Source organism: Zootoca vivipara, chromosome 8, assembly GCF_963506605.1.
Source record: "Zootoca vivipara chromosome 8, rZooViv1.1, whole genome shotgun sequence".
Taxonomy (NCBI): domain Eukaryota; kingdom Metazoa; phylum Chordata; class Lepidosauria; order Squamata; family Lacertidae; genus Zootoca; species Zootoca vivipara.
The window spans coordinates 64,952,330-64,968,327 of record NC_083283.1 but is presented as its reverse complement, the minus strand read 5'-3'; positions in this window follow the sequence as shown (position 1 = coordinate 64,968,327).

Genomic DNA, 15,998 nt, shown 5'->3' with positions numbered 1-15,998 from the left:
CACTTATAAGAAGTGAGACTCCATCTCATCTCTCTCTCTAGGCTGGAGGCCTTGAGGGAGAGACTCACTAAGATGTGTGTAGTCCAAGAGGTCTGGTCCAAGAGAGGGGAAATGGCTGTTTCCTTCAGGATTTATCTGCCACTTCCTCAACTCATTTGCATGTGAAGGAAGAGGAAACTACGCTTAGTCATATCCTCCTCCTCAGTCCTCCAAGTGGACTATCTAGGGATTGTTGTGACTTGACTGCACTTAACCCTTTGCATCCCACAAACCCCTTCTCAGGCAATTCACAACATACACAAAAACATACATAAATAACTTTAATCAACCACCCAAGAGTCCCAGCTTGCCACGAAGATCCTGGAACTTCTCTCTTGGCAGGGGCTTTGTTAGGACATCTGCAGTCATCTGGTCAGTGTTGCAGTAACACATTTCAACAAGTCCATCCTCGATCACCTGGCGTATGTAGTGGTACCTGACCCCAATGTGTTTGGTGCGTGCAAGGAACTTTTCACTTTGTGTCAGCTTCATACTGCTCTGATTGTCCTCCATCAAGCTGACAGGTCCCGTTCTTGGCACGCCAAAGTCCTTCAGGAGCTGATCCAGCCAGGGGATCTCTCTGCAAGCTTCCGAAGCCGCAATGTACTCAGATTCTGTGGACGATAAAGCTACACATTTCTGTTTATAGCTGCCCCATGCAATAGCTCCGTCCCCATACATAAAAACATAGCCACTTGTGGATTTATAATCCTTATTGTCCCCAGCCCAATCCGCATCAGTGTACCCAAGCAGTTTAGGGTCTCTGACAGCTGGCAGTTTTAATTTACAGTCCATGGTTCCCTTTAGATAACGAACAACCCTCTTAACTCCAGCCCAATCATGCTCAGTGGGACAACTTACTTTCCTACTTAGGATCCCCACTGCACTTGCCAGGTCAGGTCTGCATGTGGTAACCAAATACAAAAGTTTGCCAATCGCTGACCTGTATTGCGTGTTGTTTGGCAGCAACTTCGAACCTTGTTGATTCTTCAAGAAGTCTGTGGCCATCGGTGTCGCAACTGGGTGTGCGTCCTGCATCTGCATGCTTTCAATCAGTTCAGTTATCTTTTGCCTTTGGCTGAGTAAGAACGATCCATCCTCTTCTCTCTCAACTTGAATTCCCAAGTAGTATTTCACTTTTCCAAGTTCCTTGACCTCTACTTCCCTGTTGAGGTGTTTGACTATGTCTTTATAGTCTTTCTCATTTGACGTAGAAATTAAAAGGTCGTCAACAAAGGCTAAAATGTACGAAAACTGTCCATTCCTTTGTTTGGTGTACAAGCACTTATCAGCAGTCCCTTGCTTGTACCCAAGCTGCACCAGCATCTCATGGAGTTTCTGGTTCCAAGCCCTCGCTGCTTGCTTCAAACCATAAAGTCCTTTCTGCAGCTTGCACACTAGATGTGCCTCATTTGGTTTAATGAAACCTTTGGGCTGCTTCATATAAATCTGCTCAGAAATTTCGCCGTGAAGAAAGGCTGTCGCAATGTCAATATGGTAAACTGACATTTGCTTAGATGCTGCAATACTTAAAAGTAGTCTGACACTGCTGTATCGAACTGTCGGTGCAAACACTTGATCGTAATCCTCTCCATACTTCTGGGAAAAACCTTGTGCCACAAGCCTAGCTTTGTAGCGTTGCACCTCCCCTTCTGAACCCTTTTTAACCTTGAACACCCATTTACTTCCAATTGCTTCCTTACCAGGAGGTAGTTCTGTGAGTGTCCAGGTCCTGTTCCGATGAAGTGCATCTATCTCCTCCTGAGCAGCTTTCCTCCAGAGACTGGCTTCATCTGGTGGCATCCTCTCTATCTCTTCCCATTTGGAAGGTTCCTGTGGAGACGCCGACCTTGTAAGGTAGGACAGCCGTAATGGTGGAACACCTCTGTTGGTTCTGGATGAGCGTCTGACCTCTGGTCTTTCGACCGCATCAGCTTCCTCATCCTCCTCCAGCAGTGGCATATCCCCATACAGCTGCTCGTCATCATCTTCGTCTCTGGTGCTGCCAGGGGCCTGGACCTCCACGTCTTCTCGGGTGTCACCTATAGGGGGTGCTACGACACTAGAAGTTGGATTAGTACTTTGTATTGGTTCAAAAGGAAAAATCACAAATTCCTCATCCTGTGGCTCCTTGGAACAATCAATGGCAGTGTCCTTTGTATCAACTTTGCCTTGCTCATCGAAGTAAATTACATGCTGCGAACTTGTCTTGCCAGTTTGCGGATCCAAGACTCTATATCCTTTTCCTCCAGAAGCGTACCCAACTAGGATCCCTGCCTTCGCTCTGGAATCAAGTTTGTGTCTGTGCTCCTTGGGCACATGATAGTAGCACAAACTTCCAAATACACGTATATGTGACAAATTTGGGGCTTTTCCATGCCAAAGTTCAAATGGTGTGCGCTCTGCGCCTTTTGTGGGCAGTCTGTTCTGAAGATAGACTGAGCAACGAGCCGCTTCACCCCACAGCCTGTGTGACAAGTTAGCTTCCTTTAGCATGCACCTTGTCATTTCCAAAATGGATCTAAATTTCCTCTCTGCAATTGAGTTTTGTTGGGGTGTGTAGGCAACTGTGGTCACGTGTGATATGCCTTCTCTAGCCATGACGGCCTGCATCTCATGTGAACAAAATTCCCCACCATTATCGGACATTAAAATGGAAGGGGCTCGCTGGAACTTGTTCTTGACCATGTTAAGATAGTCCCTGAACAATTCCACTGTCTCACTCTTCTCCTTGATAAAGTAGGCTACGCAGAATCTCGAGAAATCGTCCAAAAATATCAAAATATATTTATTACCTCCTAGAGAAGACACATTCATTGGTCCACATAGATCTGTATGGACAATGTCCAATACTTTAGTGCTTCTCTTCTCTGCACAACGTGGGAAAGAAGGTTTAGTTGCTTTCTCACTAACACAAGTTATACATTTTGATGTTGGTGTATTTGTGTTGCTTTGCTTTACCTGCAGACCTCTCACAAGATCACCTTTCTGTAGTTCCAGAATAACGTTGGTGTCTCTGTGTCCAAGTCTCTTGTGCCAGAGTTCCAGACTTCCTTCGTCCTTTTGACTTGGTTGCGCCACCTTTGCAGACTGGTTCTGCTGGTTCTCTGAAACATTAAGCTCATATACACCATCCTTTAGTGTGCCTTGAACATAAACTTCATCATGCTTAGTCACAATACATTGTCCTTTTTCAAATGTAATTTTAAAACCTTTCCTGTCCAAACTGGACACGCTGAGTAAGTTGCAATTAAGCTTTGGTGCAAACTTAACTTCAGTTATCTTAGTATTAATTGTTTCATGATCTACGTTGAATTTCAAATTCACAGTTCCTGAACCAATTGCCTTTACAATGTTGCCATCAGCAATCTCAATTTCAGAGGTTTCATCCCCATTAATCTCATTAAAATACTCCTTTTCATAACAGAAATGAGAACTCGCTCCACTGTCAAGAATCCACTTATTGCGCTTATTTTCACAATCCTGGACAGCTAAACTCCTCTCCTGCATCAACATGGTTTGCTCATGACTCCCCTTCTTAACACCTTGTGGTTTTGAGGGGTGGGATTCAACTTTATCCCCATTTTGACTCTTGCAGTTCCTTGCTATGTGGTTTTTCCCATTGCATTTAAAACAAATTATTTCTCTAGATGTCTGTCTGGACTTTCCAAAATGCTTGGATGCATAGCTGCTATCCTTCCTCCTTGGATTCCTTTCTTGAGAATCAAGGCTATCTCTGCATTCCTCTCTTAAATGGTTGATAAGCTCATTAAAAGTTAAATCCTTTGTGTGATCCATTATACTTTTAAATGGAGCAAACGTAGGTCCCAATGATGCAAGCATAAACGTTACTTTAGTCACATCATCAAAGGCTCTGGGAGTAAGGGCAATTCTTTGAACAATCTCAGAAAAATTCTTAAAATGCTCTGTAAACTCTTCTCTAGAATTCATCTTCAACTTGAGTAACTTATCCAACAAGTATCTATAGGAACTCTCTGTAGATTGTGCATAAATGCGTTCAATGTCCTCTAGGATCTTAGATGCATCATCTTCAAAATTTATCATTGATAGATGCTCATTCCTCAAACTGCTCAAAATTATGTGCTTGGCTTCATCATTTTTAATACTCCAAGCTTCTATCTTAGCTAAAGCTTCTGCATCGGTTCCTGTAGGCTTTTCTTCCTTAATGGCCTGCAGAACACGCCTAGCAGCAAGATAAACTAAAACGCGCTGCTTCCACTGCACAAAATTATTGTCATCCAGCAGCATAAAACTTGGTCTTGCCTCACTATCAAAACTGGAGCTTGCCATCTTAAAACTTCAAAAATTTCCAAAATTCAAAAATCTTTCAAAAATCAAATTCAAAATCTCAAAAATATCTTCACTACCTCTGAGCTTTCTCAGTGCTGTAAACTCTGAGGGAGGGGAGGGGTAGTTAATCCCCCAAGCACACTGCAGAACAAAGAGACCATGTGCTCAACCAGGAAATCCTAACTGGAAAAATCCTACAGAGTTCAAAATCACAATCCAAATCAATCCTTCAAAAATACACAAAATACGCAACTCTGGGCCGCAATAACCCTTTGTGGGAATGTTCAGGAATGTGGATGAGGAGATATTGTTTAATATATCCTATCCCCGCTTGCGCTAGCAAGCACAAAACTTTAGCAGAGTAAAACATTCCCCTTTTGCAAAATACACAGCAGAAGAACGTTTGCGCAGGCTTGATTTAAGCCACTAAAATAAAGTGTATTTTCCTGGTATTTCCCCTTTTTCCCTCTTAAAAGAAAAGACACAACACAATGCTCTTAAAAGTATAAAAGATGTTTACTTACAAGCATCTCGAGGTACAGCACACTCAAGAGGTAGACTTGCTTAGTTAAAAGGTAATATATACATTGTGAAGTTCACTTATAAGAAGTGAGACTCCATCTCATCTCTCTCTCTAGGCTGGAGGCCTTGAGGGAGAGACTCACTAAGATGTGTGTAGTCCAAGAGGTCTGGTCCAAGAGAGGGGAAATGGCTGTTTCCTTCAGGATTTATCTGCCACTTCCTCAACTCATTTGCATGTGAAGGAAGAGGAAACTACGCTTAGTCATATCCTCCTCCTCAGTCCTCCAAGTGGACTATCTAGGGATTGTTGTGACTTGACTGCACTTAACCCTTTGCATCCCACACCCCCCCCCCCAGTTATGCCACAGGCAGAAATTCAGCAGGTGTCACTTTCCCTATCTCTACAAGGGGGAACCACACCTGTTGAGTCAACACCTGTCTCACAGCTTTTAAAAGAGCTCCTGCCAGAATTAAAGCTGCAAACCCTACTGCCAACCTCAGGAGACCCTCAGGATGACATATTTATTTAGCACTTATTCTGATTTGCTTGCACAAAATTTACGCAGGAGTCAGGCTATGTCCAGTCCAGCATTGGTTATACAGCGGTACCTTGGTTTACAGGCGCTTCAGGTTACAGACGCTTCAGGTTACAGACTCTGCTAACCCAGAAATAGTACCTCGGGTTATGAACTTTGCTTCAGGATGAGAACAGAAATCGCGCGGCGGCAGCTCAGTGGCAGTGGGAGGCCCCATTAGCTGAAGTGGTACCTCAGGTTAAGAACAATTTCAGGTTAAGAATGGACCTCCGGAACGAATTAGGTTCTTAACCAGAGGTACCACTGCAGGGAGGTTATATGACAATAATAATAATAAATAATCCCATCTGGCTGGGTTCCCTAGCCACTCTGGGCGGCTTCCAACAGAAAAATAAAATAATTGATTAAACATTAAAAGCCTTGCTAAACAGGGCTGCATGCAATGAACTACATCTTGCATTCATCCTGATTTTCTTGTAGGGTTTTTGTTCCTTCCACACAACCTATTTAATTGAACATTTCTCCTGATCTGTTTGCAGGGAGATTAGGTAAAGGTAAAAGGTAAATGAACCCTGGACGGTTAAGTCCAGTCAAAGGCGACTATGGGGTTGCGGCGCTCATCTCGCTTTCAGGCCGAGGGAGCCGGTGTTTGTCCACAGCCAGCTTTCCGGGTCATGTGGCCAGCATGACTGGACCGCTTCTGGTGCAACGGGACACCATGGCGGAAGCCAGAGTGCAGGGAAATGCTGTTTACCTTCCCGACGCAGCAGTACCTATTTTTCTACTTGCACTGGTGTGCTTTTGAACTGCTAGGTTGGCAGAAACTGGGAGAGAGTGATGGGAGCTCACCCCGTCCTGTGGATTCGAACCACCAACCTTTTGATCAGCAAGTCCAAGAGGTTCAGTGGTTTAGAACACAGCAAAGAAACAGGGGGTGGGGGGAGCGCATTGCCCCTGGCAACATTGGGGAGGGGGGTACCATCACGGCTGCCCCTCGGACACGTGCTCCGCTCACACCGCCCCCCATGGATGCCGCGCCATGCCCCCGGACACACGCCCCCGCAGATGGCGTACCACGCCCTCGAGACACACAACACGCCCCCGGGATGTGCGCCAGCCACGCCCCTGCCTGCTGTCCGCCCCTGGTGTCAGAGCATGCAGCTTCACCACAGCGCCACCCGCGTCCCTGTAGGGAGATTAGATGACATTGGCTATTCAACGAGTATTGACATTCTGTCTTGTTTGTGGGAAGGTTAGGTGACATTGCAACAACACCAATGTTACCCCACATTTTCCAGTGCATTTCCTTGTCACAGAGAATCCTACGTTTTGGGGGAAGCAGGTCTGTTGTGCAAGAATCAGAGAATCATACAGCTGGAAGGGACCCTGAGGATGATCTAGTCCAGGCCTGTCCAAAGTCTGTTTCGGGGGCCTAATCCAGCCTGCCGGTCGGTTTAATTTATTTCCTGGGGTAAAATCTTTTTTTAAAAAAACTCAACAACTTCAATCCTAAAAAAAAAGGTCAACAACTTTGGTCGGCCCCCACGGCCCTTCACTTCATCAAATCGGGCCTCTTTGAAAAAAAGTGGATACCACTAATCTAGTTCAACCCCCTGCAATGCAGGGACATGAAGCTGTCTCATACAAGGATCAAACCTGCAACCTTGGCATTACCAGCACCATGCTAACCAACTGAACTATCCAGGTAGACCTCGATACTAGTGATCCCAATCAGCTGTAATCGTGCAACCTGAGTTTGCCACTGTGTCTTTGATTCCCACTTAAAAATACAGGCTATTTCGAAGCGCCTTACATATCACTGTCACTTTTCTAACCACAAACAAGTTTGTGTGTGTTTGTTTGAAGTTGATTTATTGTGCTAGGGGCAACAAAGTGCTTTATAATCCAATTTAATTTCCGATATGCGTCAGAATCACAACCTGGAGTTGATCTTTTAAGTTCTTCTGCTCTTTTAGCTTTAATTGGTTGTGGAAGCAGCAATCATATGGGTTCCCTTCATCTTTACTTTCGTAGATGGTTTGCAGTGAAAACCCACTTATTTCCCCACCCCCTCCAGTTTCCTTGCTTCTCCAGGTTCTTCTATTGTAGGTTTTTAAAGAAAGGATCGCCACATATTTTTGTTGTTGTTGTTTCTGCCTGTGCTGTTGTGCTTTTAACAGCTTGGTGACAGGCAGAAATGCAACCAGCGCAGCCTTTCCTGGTGAAGAGAGGCAGCGATGGTGAAAGCTCTGCCTGTTGAATTTCCGCATAGCTTTTAAAGGCATAGGAGTCTTGCCAGAAAAGAAGTAGAAGCCCTAGGGTACTTTTGAATTATATCCCTTGGCTTCCCAATGTCTCGTTTGCTTTTATGCTATTCTGAATATATAAGGAATTCCATGATTCTTCAGAAGGGTGCTTGGTATTTTTGCTTTTAAAAAAATGCAATGAAGCTTCTGGGACTGTTGTCTGAAGTGGAATAATGAAGGAGGGAAGAGCTGTTGTTTTTAAAGAGGGTTTCCCCTTATGCCAACTCCTCACTGCATGGGTCATATCTTTCCCCCAGAGAGGAAGAAAGTAAAAGTCATTGAAAAATGGCTTGTCGCTTTGTTTATTTACTTATTTATTTATATTAAAATTTGTATACCACCCTATAACTGTAGATCTCAGGGCAGTTCACAACATAAAACTAAAATATATATAAAAAAACACAAAATACCACCCTAAGCCTTTTTGATAACCAGGGATTCAAGTTACGTCTGTAGAACTCTGTGCTGAACCATGAAGAAGACACAGTTCCAATGGAATTACAAATATAATTTTATCACAATAGGTATTATCAATTCTAATAATAATAATTTTCTAAGGTGCCTAAAATTTGCTGTGTTGTGCACAGATTAGAAAATTAAGGCAGCCGCTACACACAATCTAAAATACATGACACCAAAGGAAACGGCGATGTGGAGGGAAGAAGAAAACAAGCAAACACCCCCATTCACAAGATGAAGCTACAGGAGGCTGTGTATACTCTCCATTCTGCAAATCAAAAAGCACTTAAGTACCTCACCATGACAAACCAGAAACTGCATCCTGAATGATAAATGATAGCAGCCACACACATCCGCCTGCTCAACTTGTGTCTCACCAAGCCAAGGGCACAAGCAGCCCACCTGGGGACTTGATGAACTTCCTGATTTTGTCCCCTACCTAGCACTCTCAAAATAGGAAGGTTGTAAAGCACTTTTGTTGTTGTTGTTGTTGTTGTTGTTGTTGTTTAGTCATTTAGTCGTGTCCGTCTCTTCGTGACCCCATGAACCATAGCATGCCAGGCACTCCTGTCTTCCACTGCCCCCCGCAGTTTGTTCAAACTCATGTTTGTAGCTTCGAGAACATTGTCCAGCCATCTCGTCCTCTGTCGTTCCCTTCTCCTTGTGCCCTCCATCTTTCCCAACATCAGGGTCTTTTCCAGGGAGTCTTCTCTTCTCATGAGGTGGCCAAAGTATTGGAGCCTCAGCTTCAGGATCTATCCTTCCAGTGAGCACTCAGGGCTGATTTCCTTCAGAATGGATAGGTTTGATCTTCTTGCAGTCCACGGGACTCTCAAGAGTCTCCTCCAGCACCATAATTCAAAAGCATCAATTCTTTGGCCATCAGCCTTCTTTATGGCAGCTTGCAGGCTGACAATACAGAACTGGTACAGTACCTTTAGTTTGGTGGATCATCCAGCATTGCACAGACTTGGTAACCACAAATATGCAAAAAAAATTAAAAATTAAAAAATCCCTGATGAGTTAACTGGGAGTTCCCACCTCCTACAAATCAGGCTGCCATGAATTACTTTGCAAATATTGGTGGCTTTAGGAAATTTGATCTAGTTTCTTTAAATATTAATAAAATAGTTCCAGTTTGATCAGTGCCCGGATTTACGTATAAGCTAAACAAACTATAGCTTAGGGCCCCACTCTCTTGGGGGCCCAAAAAAGTTTAAAGGGGGGGGGAGAACTGGATGTACATTTCCAAAATATAAGATAAAAAAGAAATAAAACAAAACCTACATACAGCAACAGTGTTATGTGTTGTATAGGCTCCTATGATGTAAGTCATGGGCCCCACCTGCTAGCCTGCTCCCTAAAATATCACTGGTAATTATTTCACTATTAATATACTTCTTCTTAATTCTATTTCACTATTAATATACTTCTTCTTAATTCTATTTCACTATTAATATACTTCTTCTTAATTGTATTTCAGTTCAACAATTACTTTGATAAAATACATATTTTGTTATGTGCAAATGGCTTTAGATAGGCCAACCTATTAGGTCCATAAATTACCATATAGCATATATTCAACACAAAAAACCAGCAACAATTTGTTCTTGACAAAGGACAGCAGGACCTATAAAGGGCCCCATTACCTTCAGTATCTTAGGGCCTCATCAAACCTTAATGCCAACTTAATGCCCTGCAGATGCTCTGGGAATTGAAATTGGAATGAAAAGCAAGAGACAGAGAGAAATGTATTGATTTGGTTGTTGGTTGGTTGGCATCCATCTGCCTCGAGAGATAAAGGCGTGTGCACCCAGGGGTGAAGTCAAACCACTGAAAAAAGAAATTAGCGCAGCAACGAAGGGAGTGGGTGGTGTTACATTCATAAAGAATAAGTGTAGAGCCTAGCCCATGAAGAAGGAAGTCTAGCTTTATAAGGGACCACTGCATTTGTCCCAACACTTCACAGAAAATGATGAGTCACTGTTCTCAACAGCTCTTTGGGAAACAGCACGTTCACACAGAAGCGGCAAAGTGAGAAGGGCCATAGCTGAACAGATTTTGTGTCATAATTAATGCCAGGGAGCATAGAATCCATAAGATTTGCATTTGAAATGATTTAAATAAGAAAACTGCAGATTTTAATAAGCATCTTCACATTTATTAAATATTTTCATTGGAACACAGAGTCCTAAAACACATTTTACAAAAAAACCACCCACATTTAATTTTAATCTTAAAAAAAAATACTTATTTATTTATTGAATTTATATACTGCCCTATCCCCAGTGGTCTCAGGGTGGTTCACAGAAAAGATCCCAATATATAAAATCGAAATAAGAACAATAACCCAATCACACACACACCCTAAAAAAGAGCCACATTTTAGAAGGATATTGGATGTCAATCAGGTCAACCAAAGGCCTGGTTAAAAGGGAATGTCTTTATGATATTTGCTTGTTAGGCATCTGGTTGGCCACTATAGAAAACACAATGCTGGGTTGAATAGCCCTCTCATTTTCATCTTCTATTCCAGGCATCCCCAAATTTTGGCCCTCCAGATGTTTTGGACTACAATTCCCATCTTCCCTGATCACTGGTCCTGTTAGCTAGGGATCATGGGAGTTGTAGGCCAAAACATCTGGAGGTCCGAAGTTTGGGGATGCCTGCCTTAAGGTGTATAATGAAGGCACCAGGTGAACTTCCCTGGGGAGAGCATTCCATAGACAGGGAGCCACTGCAGAGAAGGCCCGTTCTCGTGTTGCCACCCTCAGGACCTAATCTCCATATGTGTATAAAGGTCCTGGGCTGTACAGATGACAAGACACACACACACACACACCCCTCAGCCTCGCCGATGTGGTCCAAAGGAAAGCAGAGCAATACGTTTGGCACCAGCTTGGCTGCAGAAGTTGCCAGAAGGAGACGTGCAAAGAACCATCCAACCCTCTTAGGGACTCCGCTCTGGATTTATGTAGGGCTTACCCCCTGAGCCTTTTCTCCTCCCAAAGGTGTTCCACAAGGCAGAGGAGATTTAGGATCAGAGTTTTCCTTCTCTTAGATGGGCTACCTTCCCAGGTGGATGAGCTCCACCCAAAGGTGGACTTTGGGCAATCAAAATTTGCCAACCCCCCTGCATCTTGTGCTCCGTTCTACAGCACTGTTGTGGAGCCTCCCACCAGTCGTGTTACCTTAAAACCGCCTGTGCCCCTTCTTCCCCTCGCTTCCCCGTGCAGCACATGCAGAAACCACCTTATTGACTCATCAACCTGCTATTGGTCTTGTCCACTCAATCTGCCTTTCTTCATATGCCGGGGATGTCTATTGATTTAATGGCTCCCTAATATGATACATGCCAGTGTGGTGTAGTGGTTAAGAGCGGTAGACTCGTAATCTGGGGAACCGGGTTCGTGTCTCCGCTCCTCCACATGCAGCTGCTGGGTGACCTTGGGCTAGTCACACTTCTCTGAAGTCTCTCAGCCCCACCCACCTCACAGGGTGTCTGTTGTGGGGGAGGAGGGGAAAGGAGATTGTTAGCCGCGTTGAGACTCCTTCGGGTAGTGATAAAGCGGCATATCAAATCCAAACTCTTCTTCTCTTCTTCTTAAATGGGGTGGTCGTGGATTCTATGGCTCCCTTGAGATGTGACTGCTCCCTCATAAGCCATTTAAGTTAGGAAGGCATAATTTTGGGTTTGTGGTTGTGACTAAGCCGCTTCTGGCGAACCAGAGCAGCACACGGAAACGCCGTTTACCTTCCCGCTGTAGCGGTTCCTATTTATCTACTTGCACTTTGACGTGCTTTCGAACTGCTAGGTGGGCAGGAGCTGGGATCAGTTATGACAAATATTTGTTTGACAAGCACTTCCTGTCCCCATGGTCTATATATTCTTCCTTCTCTGCAGGCTCTTTCCAGGAGCCTTTTATATAATTCTGGCAAGGAAGCCGTGCTACTGAGCAGGTGAGGAGGGATGGGCAAACCTGTCAATTTCAGTTTCTCTCATTTCTCTCGGCTAGTTCAGTTCTCGGCATTTACACATCAGCAGGCTCTTATGTTCTTAAACAATACCCCACCAATTAGGACCCTCCTAACTGATCTGAGCCGATTGGCAGCTTCAGGCACCTATCTACACTACAAACCTTTTAGATACGAATTAGATACTACAGGTAATTCATCCATCAAACTTGTTTATTGGCCACAGCTTTGCCCAAAGAAGCTCGTAGTTTGGCAAAGGTGCAGAGAATGTGTGGTTAGACAGCTTTCTCCTGCTTCTCAGATATGGGAGACTTGTAATCTTTCAGGTCTTGCAGCCCTGCCCTTCATAGAATTCAGTACAGTACTGGGAAGGCAAAACCGTTGCTGAACTTTTTGGAGTTTGTAGTGAAACACTCTCGCTGATCTCATATGTGCCACTTTCAAGCCTCTCTCCTCTTGTTGCTATGCACGTGCGAAAGATGCAGAAATGCAGCTTGAAGTGTCATGGCCTCTGGGGTTTCCCCCCATTGATAGATGGGCTGCCTGCATGGGTGTATGGGGAGGGGTAGTAGGGGAGGAGGAGTACCTCTGGTGGGGGACACGTTGTGCTCCTTCTGGCATAGTTTGTCCACCTTGAGATCCCAACCTGCACTCCGCTCTCACCTGTGGCTCCTAGAAGCATGCGGCAGCGGCCACATCCCAGGAAAGACTTCGACTCACCAGCTGAAGCAGCTGAGGGTAGCCAATGGGCCTCAAACCCTTGGTGAGTTAGGGACTTACATCCCTTGCATGCAAAGACAGGCTCCGGCAGATTGAGGTGACAAGACCAATAGTGGGTCCAACAGTCAATAAGGCAGTTTCTGCACGTGCTGTAGAAGGAAGTCAGGGGCAAATATGGCTCGTCAATTAGGCGGTTTCTGCAAGTGCTGTAGGGGAAACGAGGGGCAGATGGGGCACAGGCAGTTTTAAGGTAGCACGAGTGGTAGGAGGCTCCACAACAATGCTGTAGAACGGAGCACAGGGAGCAGGGGGGGGTTGGCAAATGTTAGAGTCACAAGGAGCGCCACTGAAATTTGATTGCCCAAAGTCCACCGTTGGAGAAGGAAGACTTTGATTCTAAACCTCTTCTGCCTAGCAGAACACCATTGGGAGGAGAAAAGGCTCAGGAGCAAACCCTACACAAATCTAGAGTGGAGTCCCTAAGAAGTTTTGATGGCGCCTTGTGTGCTTCCTTCCAGCAACTCTTGCAGCCAAGCTGGTGCCAAATGTATTGCTTTCCTTTTCTTTGGACAACATCAGCAGGCTGAGGGGCAGGATCATGTAGTTCAGGCAGCCTAGGACTTCCATACACACTGCCCAAGCTTGCACCCCAGAGTGGTCACTTCACTTCAGTGCTGCTAACACAGCAAAAACCACGGAGGAGGCAGCAGTTACCGGTTACCGGTCTCTGCAGCCACAGCAGGCGCTGTGAATCTCCAGCAGTTTAACTTCACTCCCGGAGGCACACTCCATTGTCTCTTGAGACAGATGGATGTCAACAACAGCAACAACAAATATTTAGGCATGTAACGCGGGCATATCAGATGTGGCCTTTTATATCCAATCCATATTGCTTCACTTGTGGAGCTACAGTTTTCCTCTTGCATGCTTTCCGTGGGGAGAAGGGGATACTTGCGGCCCTACAGATATTGCAGGACTCCAAACTTCCATCAGCCCCAGACGCTTTCTTGCAAACATGTGTTGTTCTGCATTCCTTTGGACCACATCAGTGAGACTGAGGGGGCGGGGTCTTGCCATCTGGGCAACCCAGGACCTCCACACACACTGCCCAGGCTTACACCCCAGGGAGGTAACTTTGGTGCTGCTAACATGGTAATTTGACTTCACTCCTGGAGGTGCACTCCATTGTCTCTCAAGACATATAGATGGCAACACGATGGGTTGCGGAAAGGAGGATTTAAAATTACATTTTAATTAACTTTTGCACAATTATAATGTCTTCAGTGTCAGTTGTGAATGGACGCATTCGGTTTGCATCCATTCTGACTGTATCCTTTTAGTTCTTCATCTACCCCCATTCCCCACCCCCATAAGGTTGTACACATTTGGGAACCTGCAAATACGCACATTTTAAACTCTCCTCCCTGTATCTCTATGGTCCTGAGAACAGACATAGTGCAGCTGCTTTACACAATTTGTTTTTCAAAATTTCCCACTCTGTTTGTGGCTGGGGCCATTGCCCTTGCTAATACTCCGCCGCTCTGACCTTTTCATTTCTTTCAAATGAACAGTATGTGCACCATTACAGACACAGACAGTAATAAAGGAAACAAAAGATGGCAGTGCAATCGAGAATTCCCCCCCCCCCCCGAGTTTGTCTGTTTCATCGTTGACTAGAAAGGTTTTGGTGAAAACTCCCAGTTTCACCAGAGGGATGGGAACATGAATGAAATGTTGAGAAAATGAAAGACTGCACACACTGTCAAGACATTCATCAACCACAAGACGAGAGGACCGCAGCTGTATTGAGTAGTAAGTCAGTACAGAGAAGGATCTAGGGCAGTTAAGCAATAAGGTATCTTGTCGTGTATTAGCTGGAGAGTGTGTGTGACAATATTGAACCTAGTGAAAGCAACATTTTTGTGAATGGTGGTATTGTAACATAAAACAGAGGTGGGGAGAATCCCCGTGATCATAAAAGACCTGAAAATGTTTATGTAATTTCAACCTGGTGGTTCTTACTTCATTTAGATGTTTGTAATGTGACGAGGCAGCCAATGATGGCTATAATGCTTATTCACATTATAGATGCCTTTTCCTTTCTGCAAACAATTTCTGCAAACAGAAATAACACAAAGAAAGTTCCACACCACGTGCCCATATCTGGTAGACCAGCTAACTTATCCTGATAGGGGCTGGACTACATGGACTTTGGTCCATAGCTGCCAAGTTTTCCCTTTTCTCGCGAGGAAGCCTATTCAGCATAAGGGAAAATCCCTTTAAAAAAGGGATAACTTGGCAGCTATGCTTTGGTCTGGTTCCAGCAAGGTATTTCTTATCAAACAGCATGTATTTATTATTATTATTATTATTATTATTATTATTATTATTATTATTATTAAAGGTTTTCTTGGTTTACAAAGGTATGCACATTGTCTCTCATAAACTTTTTACAAATCAGTTTCATTTGTTGAGACATTGGGAAGAAAAGGAGAAGAGAGGTAGATGGGGTGAGGGTGGGTGGGGTGTGGGGTCGGGTGACAATGTTTCTATTTTGCTTAAGTGACGCTGTCAAACAGCATGTATTAAGGATTTCTTAATAGTTAGGCAAAGGGTGGCGCTGTGGTCTAAACCACTGAGCCTTGGGCTTGCCGATTGGAAAGGTTGGTTCGAATCCCTGTGACAGTGTGCGCTCCCATTGCTCAGTCCCAGCTCCTGCCAACCTAGCAGTTCGAAAGCACACCCCAAAGTGCAAGTAGATAAATAGGTACCGCTCCGGTGGGAAGGTAAATGCAGTTTCTGTGTGCTGCTCTGGTTCACCAGAAGCGGCTTAGTCATGCTGGCCACATGACCCGGAAAAACTGTCTGCAGACAAACATTGGCTCCCTCAGCCAGTAAAGCGAGATGAGCGCCGCAACCCCAGAGTCGTTCGCAACTGGACCTAATGGCCAGGGGTCCCTTTACCTTTACCTAATAGTTTGGTGATCTTGCAAATGCATGATTGCTTTGTAAATTTATAAGACATTGGTTGGCAGTTGGCATCCATCTGTCTCGAGTTAGCAACACAGCAGTGACCTCCCTGGGGCGCAAGCCTGGGCGGTGTGTATGGAGGTCCTGGGCTGCTGAAATG